Source organism: Enhydra lutris, unplaced genomic scaffold (assembly GCF_002288905.1).
Source record: "Enhydra lutris kenyoni isolate GAN:26980312 unplaced genomic scaffold, ASM228890v2 scaffoldscaffold15, whole genome shotgun sequence".
Classification (NCBI taxonomy): Eukaryota; Metazoa; Chordata; class Mammalia; order Carnivora; family Mustelidae; genus Enhydra; species Enhydra lutris.
In genome coordinates, this window is record NW_019154099.1 from 60,721,032 (window position 1) to 60,736,302 (window position 15,271).

A 15,271-nucleotide genomic window follows, 5' to 3' on the forward strand; every position below is an offset into this window, starting at 1 on the left:
TGACTGTTTCCTTTGCTGTGCAGAAGCTTTTGATCTTGATGAAGTCCCAGAAGTTCATTTTCGCTTTTGTTTCCTTTGCCTTTGGAGACATATCTTGAAAGAAGTGCTGTGACCAATGTCAAAGAAGTTATGGTCTATGTTCTCCTCTAGGATTTTGATAGATTCCTGTCTCACATTGAGGTCTTTTATCCATTTTGAGTTTATCTTTATGTATGGTGGAAGAGAATGGGTTGAGTTTCATTCTTCTACACATAGCTGTCCAATTTTCCCAGCACCATTTATTGAAGAGACTGTCTTTTTTCCACTGTATATTTTTTCCTGCTTTGTTGAAGATTATTTGACCATAGAGTTGAGGGTCCATATCTGGGCTCTCTACTCTGTTCTGCTGGTCTGCGTGTCTGGTTTTGTGCCAGTACCATGCTGGCTTGGTGATCACAGCTTTGTAGTAAAGCTTGAAATCAGGCAATGTGATGCCCCCCAGTTTTGTTTTTCTTTTTCAACATTTCCTTAGTAATTTGGAGTTTCTTCTGGTTCCATACAAATTTTAGGATTATTTTTTCCAGGTCTTTGAAATTTTGATCAGGATGGCATTGAAAGTATAGATTGCTCTAGGCAATACAGACATTTTAACAATGTTTATTCTTCCAATCATTGAGCATGGAATGCTCTTCTATCTTTTTGTGTCTTCTTCAATTTCTTTCATGAGTGTTCTGTAGTTCCTCGAGTACAGATCCTTTACCTCTTTGGCCAGGTTTATTCCCAGGTATCTTATGGTTCTTGGTGCTGTAGTAAATGGAATTGATTCTCTCACTTCCCTTTTTATTTTTTCATTATTAGTGTATAATGGGGTGCCTGGGTGGCTCAGTGGGTTAAAGCCTCTGCCTTCAGCTCAGGTCATGATCCCAGGGTCCTGGGATTGAGCCCCACGTTGGGCTCTTTGCTCAGCAGGGAGCCTGCTTCCCCTCTCTCTCTGCCTGCCTCTCTGCCTACTTGTGATCTCTGTCTGTCAAATAAATAAATAAATACAATCTTTTTTTAAAAAAAGTTCATTATTAGTGTATAAGAAAGCAACTGATTTCTGTACATTGATTTTGTATCCTGCCACGTTACTGAATTGCTGAATGAGTTCTAGTAGTTTGGGGTGGAGTCTTTTGAGTTTTCCATGTAAAGTATCATGTCATCTGTGAAGATAGAGAGTTTGACTTCTTCATTGACAATTTGAATACCTTTATTTCTCTTTGTTGTCTGATTGCTGTTGCTAGGACTACTAATACTATGTTGAACAAGAGTGGTGAGAGTGGGCATGCTTGTCGTGTTCCTGATCTCAAAGGGAAGACTGTCAGCTTTTCCCCATTGAGGGTGATATTCGCTGTGGGTTTTTCATAGATAGATTTTATGAAGTTGAGGAATGTTCCCTCTATCCCTATACTTTGAAGAGTTTTAATCAGGAACAGATGCTGGATTTTGTCAAATGCTTTTTCTGCATCAATTGAGAGGACCATGTGGTTCTTCTCTCTTCTTTTATTGATTTGTTCTATCACATTGATTGATTTGGGAATGTCGAACCACACTTGCATCCCATGGATAAATCCCACCTGGTTCTGGTGGATAATCTTTTTAATGTACTGTTGGATCCTATTAGCTAGGATTTTGTTGAGAATCTTGGCATCCATATTCATCAGAGATATTGGTCTGAAATTCTCCTTTTTGGTGGGGTCTTTACTAGTTCAGGAATCAGCATAATGATGGCTTCATAAAAAGAGTCTGGAAGTTTTCTTTCTGTTTCAATTTTTTAAAAGAGCTTCAGGAGAATAGGTATTATTTCTTCTTTGAATGTTTGGTAGAATTCTCCAGGGAGTGTGTCGGGTCCTTGGCTCTTGTTTTTTGGGAGGTTTTTGATCACTGCTTCAATCTCATTACTAGATATTGGTCTATTCAGGTTGTCAATTTCTTCCTGATTCAGTTTTGGAAGTTTATAGGTTTCTAAGAATGCATCCATTTCGTCTAGGTTGCTTAACTTATTGGCATATAACTGTTGATAATAATTTCTGATGATTGTTTCTATTTCCTCGGTGTTAGTCATGATCTTTCCCTTTTTATTCATAATTTTATTAATTTGGGTCCTCTCTCTTTTCTTTTGGATTAGTTTGGTCAATGGTTTATCAATCTTATTGATTCTTCCAAAAACCAGCTTCTAGTTTTGTTGATGTGTTCTACTGTATCTATAGTTTCTATCTCATTTATCTCTGCTCTAATCTTGATTATTTCCCTTCTTGTGTGTGGGGCTGACTTAATTTGTTATTGATTCTCCACTTTTTTAAGGTGTAAAGAGAGCTGGTATATTCTGGATTTTTCAATTTTTTTGAGGGAGGCTTGGATGGCTATGTATTTCTCCCTTAGGACCGTCTTTGCTGTATCCTATAGGTTTTGCACCAAAGTGTCTTCATTCTCATTGGTTTCCATGAATTGTTTAAGAGACTGTGCCCTCTCCATCAGAGCTATTGGATATGGACACAAACAGTATGTCAGAAAGGGAATTCAGGCTAACAATTATCCAGGCAATGGATAGATTGGAGAACACCACTGGTGACAACATGAAATCGATTAGGACAGAAGTGAAAGCTGCCCAGGAAGAAGTTAAAAATGCTATCAGTGAGATCCAATCTAATCTAAATTCGCTAACACCTATGGTAACTGAGGCAGAAGACAGAATTACTGATCTAGAGGAAAAATTGATAGAGAAAAATGATCAGGAGGAGGCCTGGAACATACAGCTTAGAAGCCATGAAAACAGAATTAGGGAAATAAATGACACCATGAAACATTCCAACATCAGAATTATTGGGATCCCTGAGGGGAAGGAGAAAGAAAGAAGACTAGATGATATAGTTGAACAAATTCTCCATGAAAATTTTTCCAGTCTGAAGAATGGAACCAGTGTTCATGTCCTAGAAGCAGAGAGATCACCAAGATCAACAATCACCTGATTGTGAAACTGACAAATCATAATTGTAGACAGGAGCTCTTGAGAGCAGCTAGAGGAAAGAGGTTCCTTACGTACAGAGGAAGGCCCATCAGAATAATGTCAGACCTGTCCACAGAAACCTGGCAAGCCAGAAAGGGCTCGCAAGACATATTCAGGGCATTAAATGAGAAGAACATGCAGCCAAGAATACTTTACCCAGCAAGGCTGACATTCAAAATGGATGGAGAGATAAAGAGCTTCCAAGACCGGCAAGGTTTATGTGACCCAAGTATGTGACAATGAAGCCAGCACTACAAGGAATATTAAGGGGGGGGTCTATAAAAGAAAAAAGAACCCGAAAGTGTCATAGAACAGAAATTTACAATCTATAGAAACAAGGACTTCACAGGCAACATGATGTCAATAAAAACGTATCTTTCAATAATCACTCTCAACGTGAATGACCTAAATGCTCCCATAAAATGGCACAGGGTTACAGACTGGGGAAAAAAAACAGGACCCATCCATATGTTGTCTACAAGAGACCCATTTTGAACCTAAGGATACATCCAGACTGAAACTGAAGGGATGGAGAAGCATCTTTCATGCCAATGGGCCTCAAAATAAAGCTGGAGTAGTGATTCTCATATCAGATAAATTAGATTTTAAACTAAATACTGTAGTCAGAGATATAGAAGGACACTACATCATTCTTAAAGGGTCTATCCACCAAGAAGATCTAACAAGTGTAAATATTTATGCCCCCAATATGGGAGCAGCCAACTACATAAGCCAACTGTTAATCAAGATAAAGAGTCATATTGATATGAATACATTAATAGTAGGGGATCTTAACACACCACGCCCAGTAATAGACAGATCATCCAAACAGAAAATCAATAAAGAAACAAGAGCATTGAATGACACATTGGACCAGCTGGACCTCATAGATATATACAGAACATTCCACCCTAAAACATCAGAATACTCATTTTTTTCAAGTGCACATGGAATTTTCTCAAGAATAGACCACATACTGGGTCACAAGTCAGGCTCAACCGATACCAAAAGACTGAGATTATTCCCTGCATATTCTCAGAACACAATGCTTTGAAACTGGAACTCAACCACAAGAAAAAGTTCGGAAGGAATTCAAACTAAAGACCACCTTGCTTAAGAATGCTTGGATCAACCAGGAAATCAAAGAAGAACTTAAACGATTCCTGGGATTCTATTTTAAAGGCCCTCCAAACTGTATCCTTGGAACAGACCCAGAGTTCTCTAATGTAGTCAGCAATGTTCTCATTCAGTTCTGGTACTGCCCATGAGATCTAAATCCTGTGACACTGACTGGTGTTGCTTCTGTTACATTTATCACAAGACTAAGCTTTGGTGAATATGGACAGAAAGAAGTCATGTTATAGCAAATACTGAGAGCAAACTCTCAAGAGTCTAGAACATAGCGGTTGAAGGTCTTCAGTTCTGTTTGGTTGGATCATAATATATGTTCCTCCACTAATAAAGCAATGTGCTTTCTTGTCTGGTCCTCAACTAGTCCCTATGAGACTGCTAGAATGGGCACAATGTCCTTATTTTGCAATTTAGAGACTGAGTCTCTGAGCTTCTTAATCTTCTGACCAGTAGGAGAGAGAACTCACGTAGTTGTGCCAGACACAGCAGAGATATGGGAAAGAGGAGGTGAAGGTCCAGCTCTCTAAGACATGCCTCCAACCCCTACTGCCACTTTAAGCACAAGGAGAACCCAGGAGAGACAATCTAAAAGAGTCTGAGGGGCTCCTGGGTGGCTCAGTCATTTAGGCATCTGACTCTTGATCTCAGCTCTGGTTTTGATCTGAGGTCAGTTCAAGCCCCACATTGGGCTCCATGCTGGACATGGAGCCTGCTGGGGGGGAAAAAAAGAGAGAGAGAGAGAGAGAGAGAGTTTGAAGTGACTGCCTTAGGACAATATTTGCCCATAGTCTCCTCCTCGCCCCCATCTGCAAGTATCTATTATTTTGGCTATTCTGTAACCCCTCAAGTTTCTTCTGATAGTATTTTAATTTTTTTCTGAATAATAATCCCCCTTTTTTTTATGTCAATCTAGGGAATTCCCAGTAGAGTTGACCTCAACCCCAGACTGCTGGGGTAAAGGAGCTTGTAACTCATTCCTGCCCGATGGGCTCATTGCCTTCCCCTTGGTGATAGCAATGAGTTTGTAGACGGCCATGACCCTTGCAGGGCAACTGAGATTTTCCTGAGGCTGTGGAGAGAGGGGCACCCTCTTTCCTCTGTGGAGTTGACTGTTGGTGGAGCTGGTGGCAGTCACTTGCCTGCCATCTCCTGAAGTCTGAAAGTGAAGCTGACCCTAGGGAGAGCAGAGTCAAGGGAGGTAAGAACCTGCATCTCAGCACCATGATTCAGGCCCCTAATCCAGCCCGGTCTGAAGTTAGCTTTACACATCCACTCTTGCTGTGTGGGACACGGTCATCTCCCTTTTCTTAATGTAGATCACTTTGTGTTTACAGACTTGCCAATTTTGATACGGATGTTTTGGAAGGAAATAAAGCAATCACCAAAGACAGTCATGCTCATCAAACAGAGACCCCCGGATAATGGCCCAGGGACACCACAGCCAACCCAGCCCATCCCACTCCCAGCCACCTGAAACTGGTCCTGCTGGAGAGTCCCTTACACAAAACTCCCCACGAGATTCTACAGGCCCTGGAATCTGTACCTTTACTAAGCCTCGGTGCATGTAATTCATGTTTAGTTCTGAAAGAACATATGATCACCTTAAGATCAAAGTCCCCAAAAATGCTTGTTTGGAAAAAACCAGAAACCAGAAAGTGGCATCTTAAGAATAAAATGGGAGACAGAATGATAACAACTGAAAAGCCCTGAAGACATCTCCCCGTAGAGAACATTCCAGACTCAATGCAACTCTGGGGAGAACGCTGCTGACAGGTGATGCGTCCGGTGCTGCTGTTTGCAGTTCTGTCTCTTGACTGTTGCTCAGTGTAGAGCTCTGGGTCGGTTTCAGGCACTGAACCACGAAAACCGTTGATACATCGTGAATATGCGTGGATTACTTACAAGGCAATCCTGACTAAGGCTGAAGGCTTTAATTAAATGAGCAATTAGCTTTGGGCATGGGTATTTATACAAAAAGAAAATAAGTTAATTTGGATCATTGTTTGCCCCGGGGACATTAGCCTTCCCTGAGCTCCAGAGGTATTGTGTGTTGCCTTAAAGACCCGAGAAATGGCAGGGTCAGGAGCCCTACCCATGAGCGAGCAGCCCGTGCTTCATCCTTCCTAACTAGAGGAGCCTCCGTTCGCCCACCAGCCCCCTCACCACCCCCCGAGCTTCACCCACGTTGACACCGGACGCCCCACCTGCAGCCTCGCCTGCCTCCCCCGCTGTGGGATTCCCGGCGGCACCCCCTCCCCCGCCGCCTCCCTGCCTCGGAGGCTGGATCCACGCTTAGGGAGGTAAGGGAGAGAGAACAGTGTGGACTGACTCACCGAAAGTAAAGTCGCATTGGGGGCGAGGGAACAGGGGATCACCCTCCCAAAGATGCCACTGCCCATGTGTCATGGCGACTCGTTTCCAGGTTTGCCAGTTCTTAACGCAAAGTCATTAGTAGGTGCTTCTTCTCTCCGATCTCTATAGATCAGAGCTTTGGAAGTCATCATTTTCAAATAAATCTGCATTCTTCCACTCTATGACTTAGAAGGGAGGCTTTTATAAAAAAGCACAGGAGTGGGGCGCCTGGGTGGCTCAGTGGGTTAAGCCTCTGCCTTCAGCTCGGGTCATGATTTCAGGGTTCTGGGATCGAGTCCCGCATCGGGCTCTCTGTTCGGCGGGGAGCCTGCTTCCTCCTCTCTCTCTCTCTGCCTCTGCCTACTTGTGATCTCTCTCTGTCAAATAAATTAAATCTTAAAAAAAAAAAAAAAAGCACAGGAGTGACAACTGCAAAACTGATTTGGACTAGGCACACTCACGTGTGCTCACATAATGACCTTTACACTAAAGCTTCCCAGAAAGTAATTGTCTTTGCCCAGCAGAGGCCATAGTGAGCTCGAGTAGGACTCAGGGCTGATGGCATTATGGTAGCCCTTTAATCCGCCGAATGAATGAAGGAGAAGAAATGAGAATGAGTGGATGGGTAGGTTAGAGGCTCGACATAGAAAATGGAAGTTCCCAGTACTCTCTCTGGGCAATGTGCTCTTAGACAAGTCAGCAATATTTAGTATTACGCAAATAATACAAACAGAAATATCTAAGGGGGTTTGAGAAGATGTTCCCAAAGAAATGAAAATTAAAATAAAAAAGTATAGGGTGGCTGGGTGGCTCAGCCGGCTAAGCGTCTGCCTTGGGCTCAGGTCATGATCTCAGGGTCCTGGGATTGAGCCCCACATGGGGCTCCCAGCTCAGCAGAGTCTGCTTCTCTCTCTGCTCCTCCCCCTGCTCACTCTCTCTCTTTAAAATAAATAAAATCTTTCTTAAAAATAACAGACATTTTTAAATAGTAATAATTATTTATTTATTATCTATCAATATATGATTTTTCCCTTATATTGACAGTCAGCAAACAGATTTACCCAAAACTTCTCAAATATAAATATAATTTGATCGGTTAATCTCACCTCTTGGAATTCATTCTCCAGAACAGCTGTTAAATACAGGAAAGCGTTTGAAGCACGAAAAGGTTTGTTACAGATTTACAATAACCATTGACTCTTTTAACATGAGGATGAAGAGGAATGTGTATTAACGTAGAAATATGCGCATGAGATAACTTTAGGGCACTCTGTGAGCACGGCTTAGTACAAGCAGAATAATGTTGAGCAAACAGACGCGGACAAAAAGACTCCGACAAAATACAGCGCCGTACAGCTGCTCATGTCTGCCTGGCAGGGGCAGGCCTGTGGCTGGTTTTCCCCTTTTCTAATGGTCAAATGTCTACACTACGTTTGTATCACTTTTACGGAAATATTTTTAAATTTAGGATTTAGGGCTTTGCCTGTATGGATGACTCCAAGAGCCGTCCCCATGCCCTCCCTGCCCTCGGTCCTCCTGCCTTGGCCGTCTTCTGTGTCCCAGATGGGGACTAGTTAACACAGAGAACACTGGGTAACTCCTGAATAAACTAAGAACGTGCCAGCATCTCCGCTGCTGAGTCCCCAGTCCCCACTCCCGTCAGGCTAACGGGGAATGTCCACAGTTGGCTGCTTCCTTCTCCAAGAATGTCCTCCAACGACCTTCGCCACTTAGCACCCCTCCACCCATTCTGCCAGGTCCAGCTCCGGCGGCCCCGAACACCTGCGTGCCATCTCCCCAGGTCGCCCCTGACGAAAGGAGAACTCCTCCCTCGTGACTCCACGGCATGTGGACTTTCAGTCTGTTTTGTCGCTCACTTTGGCCACTTTGTAAGGAACGTTCTTTACTTACCGCTCCCTCCTGCGAGAGGCGGGAATGATTTCCTATTCATGCTCAGTGTGCGTTAGAGCCCGGCACATATGACATTCAATAGATATTTGTTGGATTGATTAATTAATTAATTAGATGCTGGCGCAGTTGCTCACTTATTCTCGCCCATCTCAGCAAACACACGACCTACCCACTAGCGCGGGAACACAACAACGTACACGTGAGAGCAATTGAACGCAATTTTCCTCGGCGTTCTTAACCTTGACAGCTCTGCTAGCCCATATAGTTAAATACTTTCCTTCTTCCAGAGGCCAAAATGGGACCCAGGGTGAAGATTAGTCATGAACCCCGTAGACATCAAGGAGATTTCCCATATCACAGGATGAGATGCGTTATCTGTGTCTGGACGGAGGGACTTCCTTGCTTCACAGGTGGTTTCCCGGGAGACGTCTCGGGAGGGAAACCGTCCCGTCTGCTTCAGATTCCCGGCGCTCTGCGGAGAGAAGGCGCTCCTCCAGGCCAGGGCAGGTGGGCGTATCTGGGGGTGAAAACAAACCCCGCTGCGGCAGCAGACAGGCAGAGCTGCGGGAGGACGGCCGTCCTGCAAGGGGGAGCTGGCCGAGTCGAGGGCAAGCCCCGGGGGTGAGAGCGTGTGACTCTGCCGCTTCAGCTTCTGGCACCAGCAACACAGCCCTGCGGGAAGGTCCTGAAGGAGGGGGCAGGGGTACCCGGACCCTCAAAACTGTGCAAGGATTCCGGGTCTACAAAGAAGGGGACTCCCTTGACAGGAACCAGAGAAAAGCTCTGTCCAGATCTGGAAAAATCCCATTGGAAATTCTTTACAATAGATTCCTTGTTGATTCCTTTGTCTACAAAACAGAGTAAAAATGGACTAACTGCTTTTAACAAAGGACGTCATTCCCCTGCCAGAAGACCAAAGGCCAGTGGGTGCGTTTCCCGCAGAGATCGTAAACCCGGCATTTGGCAGTGTTTGGCGAGAGGAAGGAGAGCCCCTCCTCGCCATCCCTGTGTCATGGCCTTGGAACTGTTACTGGGGCGGAGGTAGAAGCTCAGAAGGGACCTCTCCTGGGTCTCTAATGTTCAACGGAGACCTTAGGGCACTACATGAGTTCAAATTCTCTCTTTTATGCTCCAGACTCAGATGCTGCAGCGGCGTCTCTCTGTCGCTGAGAGCACGGGACCAAATCTGCCGTAAACCCAGCCAGTGAGCCAACCGCACGCCTCCCCGACCTGCCACCTGAGCGCGGCTCGTCCCCTCTTCGCTCTTCCCGTCCTGGGCTCCTGCCATTGAGTTCAGTCTGCTTTGATTCGTGTTAAGAGGAACTCTATTAGCTGACTTGTGAGCTGGTCAAACATACTGTTTTCAGGCAGTTTGGAAAACAAGACGATGGGCTGGCTGGTGTTTGCTTTCTCCTTCCCAGCCCCTGTCCTCAAACTTTGTCCTTGGGGAGAAAGTGGCTTTAATTGGAATTTAATTTAATTAACTTTCAATTAATACAATGGAAATTGTATTTCCATTTAATTGGAAATACAAGGTGGTTGTATGACGTGTGAATGTCTGTGTGGATGATTCAAACAGGAAAGTAAAAATTTTAAAATGAATGTTTATTTTTAAAATACATATTTTATTTTTTTTATTTTTTATTGTGTTATGTTAGTTAAAAATGCATATTTTAAAGCTCACCACGAACTTGGACTCTGCTGCATGAGGAAGCCCCAGGGAGCATGTCAGGATGCTCGTCCCCACAGAGCTCAGCGTGGGCACAGGGCCCAGGGCCCATCCCTGGGGTTACTATGGGCAGAGCCTCTTGCTATCCTTTGGCAAAGCTTATTTTTCTCTTGTTTCCTAAAACATAGACAATAAATATGGCAATTCCTGAACAGCATTTTAGGATATACTGAGCATGCTCTTTGACATCCGGTCTTACTCAAAGAGAGAGAGAGAGGTGTCCACCAAATACTGGCACTTGAAAAGAAAATGAGAAGCAGTACTTGTGTCTAGGGGTGAGAGAAGCTGGGATTAGCCTAAAAGAAGCGTGAGGGAACTTTCTGGAATAATAGTGGTAATGTGCTACGATTGGTAACATAGATGTAACCCTTGTTCATGATACCCATGTTGGAGTATTTGGGGCAGTACAAAAAACGTGGAATTAATGGATGGAGATGATAGGTAATAGGTGGATGGTATGAGGGAGGGAGGAAGGGAGAGAGATGGGGTGAGGGGAGGGGGTGGGAGGAGGGAGGGAGGCACAGAGGAGGCAGACGGGTGACCCGTCACCCAGTGTCTACTGTCAGTGGTAGAATTCAGGACGAGGGTTGACGGAAACTCCACGCGGCTGTGTGCCTGAGAACCTGTACAATAAATGCTGGAAGCCATGTCCCCTCATCACACCAGATCTGAACACTAACGATCTTCCTCTTCACACAAAGGCTCCTGTCCGTCATGCCCAAAACAGAATGCACTTACTGTCTAAGACACACTATCAAGCACGTTTACAGAGCGTGGGGATGCCCTGGTCTCCAAGAACCTTCCAGGTGAGCGGAGACGAGATGGAAATCCGCGCTTCGTCTCTGTAAAAACCAACGCTGGGGCTTTGTTCTTCCCGTCTGGTTCTGGAGCCTGAAGTCTCAGCCTCTGTCTGGTGCCTGAACCCCCTCAGGGGTCCGCGCTGGGTTTACTTAACCACGTAGAGAAAAGTCCACTTGGAATCACAGCCCCGGGGATCCTCCAACAAATCTCATCCCCCCTGCTTGACTCGCGCCAAGATACGTGTGGAAGACGTCGGCCTCAGTGATGAATGCGATCAGCCGCATCCCGCACCCCAGCGGTCCCCATCCCGCACCCCAGGGGTCCCCCATCCCGCACCCCAGGGGTCCCCATCCCGCACCCCAGGGGTCCCCCATCCCGCACCCCAGGGGTCCTTCCAATCGTGCACGCTTTCCTGTACACTGGCCCACTGAGGCTTCTCCCTGACCAGTCCCCCATCAGATCACCTCCAGCCCACCTCCCTTCCACCCCATCTTCTCTTATCAACCATCCTGCCTGCAGGAAGACGCGTGCGATGAGTAACTCCAACCCCCGTCTCCCGCAGGGGCCTCCTTCTCCAGCCTGGTCCCTAAAATGGCTTCCGGCTCATTAAGGATGAGAGAGCTCCATCCCGCTGTCCGGGAAACCGCACTGCCAGCCAGGAGCGAGTATGCCCGCTCCCAGGCTCCTCCTTCTGCAGAAACAATAACCCTCACCCCCTTTCTTAAGACAGCAGGGATGCTGACCTCTGCCCCCTGCAGTAGTGTCCACACGAACTCAGGGCATTTTTGGGTCAAAACCCAAGAACTGTCCTGGACATCTTCGGGTCGGCCCACATTGTCATTGCATTTATCATCTTCCTCTCCCCCAAGTGGATTTTAACAGGAGTATTTGGCTCCACCCAATCTGGTAGGAAAAACAGATGCAAAGTTGGCAAATATTTGAGGGCAATTATACTAATTCTCGGTGACTCTGGAAAGAGGGAATCAACACGACTTTGCGAAAGGGTGTCAGAAGCGCCAGGGCCGGTCGGGGCTGTCGCTTCACACAGCTCCTGGGGCTGCTCGGGCCCCGGCCAGCCAGGCAGGGAGAGTCCCTGCCAACGAGCTCTGGAAGCCACCGGATAAATCACTGGGCATGTGTCCGAGGACACGTGGGCACCCGGCACAGAGGCGCGTCCCAAGACGCCCTGCAGTGGCCGTCGGGGGCCGCGGGGCAGCTCTGGTCAGGGAGCCAGGGCCGGGGAGGGCCGCAGGGCAGAGCTGGGGTCCTCAGAGCTCTCTGTGGGTGCAGGGGGGGCGAGGGGAAGGCCGGCAGCCCCGCCCAAGCGCCCCGGCTACTGTGCTGCTGGAAAGTGGGGCACGCTGGTCCGGATCACACCAGCCAGTTTGGAAAAAGTGGGGTTGAGTCATTTGCCATGAGGCTGTTGGCCCGAATCGCAAGGCTCTGGGCCACGCTGCGTCTGGAAACGGTGTGAAGCAGCGACACACACACACCTTGGCACAGACTCTAAATGTCGCCAGAGGAGGAAAGGAGCTGGAGCGGCCAGGCGGAAAGGCCTATGAAGAAAAGGCCGTTTTAGAAGAGGCTGTGCCCATGAGACGCCCCACGGCTCTAGAACAGGACAGACCCCTCCCAGCATGAGGAGCCGGACCTCACGGGCGCCGGGCTAGTAGCCCACCCGAGGGAGGCCGGGGCACCCCGGGACACCCGGGCTGCGGGCAGCGCGCAGCCGCTCAGCCGCATTTCAGGCACCGCGGCCCCCGGGGTCCCCCGCACGCAGGGATGGCAGCAGGAGGCAGGGAGGGGCCCCGTGGCTGCAGAGAGCCCCACCAGCGGGGGGTGGGGGGAGTGCAGAGTCTGGACACAGGAAAGCCAGCACGGGGGTACCACCACCCGGTGAAAAAAAGTGCATTTGTTGTCATCAGAAAGGCAGACGGAATTTTGCACTGTTGGGAACAGCGGCCCCAACCCAACTCTGCTGTTTGCCCAAGAAACTCGGACCTTCCCACAACCTCAGCTGCTGGTTTCAGCACGTGTGATTGCAGGCGGGGACATGCGGGGGGGACCCAGCAGGGCTGTCCCTGTAAACATGTTCGCAGGCGGGCCCAGCACATGGCTGTTGCGGGACAGCTTGGCTCCAGCCTGAGCGCCCTTTGGAGGCAGAGGCTAGGTACCGCATGGGCGACTGGACCAGCTCCCTGTCCATGACCGGCCCAGGGTCCCCACCCCGAATGGCAGTGTGAGCACCTCGAGATGCAGGGAGCTCCGGGAGGCAGAGGGATGGGACACCCTGTCCTGGGCTGGGGCAGTGGAGGCGTCCACACCCCAGCTCCCAGGAGTCACTGGCCGGGTCTCCCACACCCCACATCCCAGAAGTGTCTGTTTCTCCTGCAGAGGGGATGCTGACCGACCCTCAGCAGCTGCTGACATGACCCAACCGGCAGAGAAAGGACCGTCGCAGCGGAGGCTGAAAGTGACTTCAGTCTCAGTGTTCGTATAAAATAGTCCACTTCCACCCTCTCTCACTGCTGCTGGGATTGCGAGCTGGTGCAACCACCCTGGAAAACAGTGTGCAGGTTCCTCGAAAAAGTGAAAATAGAGCTTCTCTACGACCCTGCAACTGCACTACTGAGTATTCACGCCAAAGATACAGATGCAGTGAAAAGAAGCCATCTGTACCCCAATGCTCATAGCAGCAATGGCCACGGTCGCCCAACTGTGGAAAGAACCAAGATGCCCTTCAACGGACGAATGGATAAGGAAGATGTGGTCCATATACACGATGGAGTATGATGCCTCCATCAGAAAGGATGAATACCCAACTTTTGTAGCAACATGGACGGGACTGGAAGAGATGATGCTGAGTGAAATAAGTCAAGCAGAGAGAGTCAATTATCATATGGTTTCACTGATTTGTGGAGCATAAGGAATAACACGGAGGACACTGGGAGATGGAGAGAAGTGAGGTAGGGGAAATCGGAGGGGGAGACAAACCATGAGAGGCTGTGGACTCTGAGGAACTAACTGAGGGTTTTGGAGGGGAGGGGGGTTGGGGGATGGGTGAGCCTGGTGGTGGGTACTAAGGAGGGCACGTATTGCATGGAGCACTGGGTGTGGTGCATAAACAGTGAATCTTGGAACATTGAAAAAATAAAATAACAAAACAATAAATAAAAAAACAAAACAAACTAAACTAAAATAAATAAATAAATAAAACAAAACAGTCTATTTCCAGGAGTTGGCATCTGTGTGTAGCATAAACCACTACAAGGAAAACGTGCATTGATGTCCTTTTGCAGAACATTCCATGGAAATTAGATCAGATAAGCCCTCGAGGGGTCTTGGGCCCGGGCTCAGCAGCTGCTGTTGGACATGAAGAGAGTGGAGAATGTGCTCCCAGCTGCCGTTGGCGCGAGGGACCTGCAGCCTCTTAGGTTGGTCAGGTCTGGGACCAAGAGTCAGGGCTGGGCACCGTCAAGTTCCCAGGGCTCGCCGAAAAAGAAGAGGGCGTCACTAAGGAAGCAAAGCCATGTGAATTCTAGAGTAGTAGAGAAGGTGGTCCGGAAGGATAAAAGAATGAGGGCTTCATTTCAGTCTTGCAAGCAAAGAGCCAGGGAACCCGTGAACTAAAGACACAAGGCCCCGCGTGGCATCCAAAGACAGAGGTCCACCTCCGCGGGGAGGTGTGCGTGCCCGCCAGGCAGGGGTACTGGGCCGGAGGGCTGCACAGCCGGGAGGAAAACGGGCTTCCAGGGAGAACAACCCCTTCCCCCGCCTGTGTCACAGGTCCCATCCTGCAAAGTCTAAACCCACTTACATCCTCCTTTCTCCCAGGCATGACAGAACATTTGATTTCAGAGCCGAAGTCTGCATTCGCAGTAAGCTCTGACTCCCATGTCCATGCTTTCAAAACAGTTGGAGGTCCCATGTGGGCAAGAACTATGTGCTCAGAAGTGACAACGGGGAGGTCCGGGCTGTCCAGTTCCCTGCACGCCCCGCTGGGCCCCTTTACTACCTAGTGGACATAAAAAATAATGTTTGTCCATGTACATCGTTCCTGTGAAAGTGCGGCCAAGCGGTTTCCCAAACAATCACAGTGTGTACCTGCATGTACCAACTGGAGTATTAAAGCACCATATCCTTGTTCCCTCCAGCAGCCATAAAACCTCAGAAGCATAACATAACCACCGAAGTGTTCTCTGCTATCAGAGTAATTCATTAGGTTATTAGCAGCAAAACAAAGAATGTCATTGCCCTACGGAACACGGTCTTCTGAGTTTCATCAGTCAGAGAATCAATAACCAGAAAGGGTCCTTTCTTTA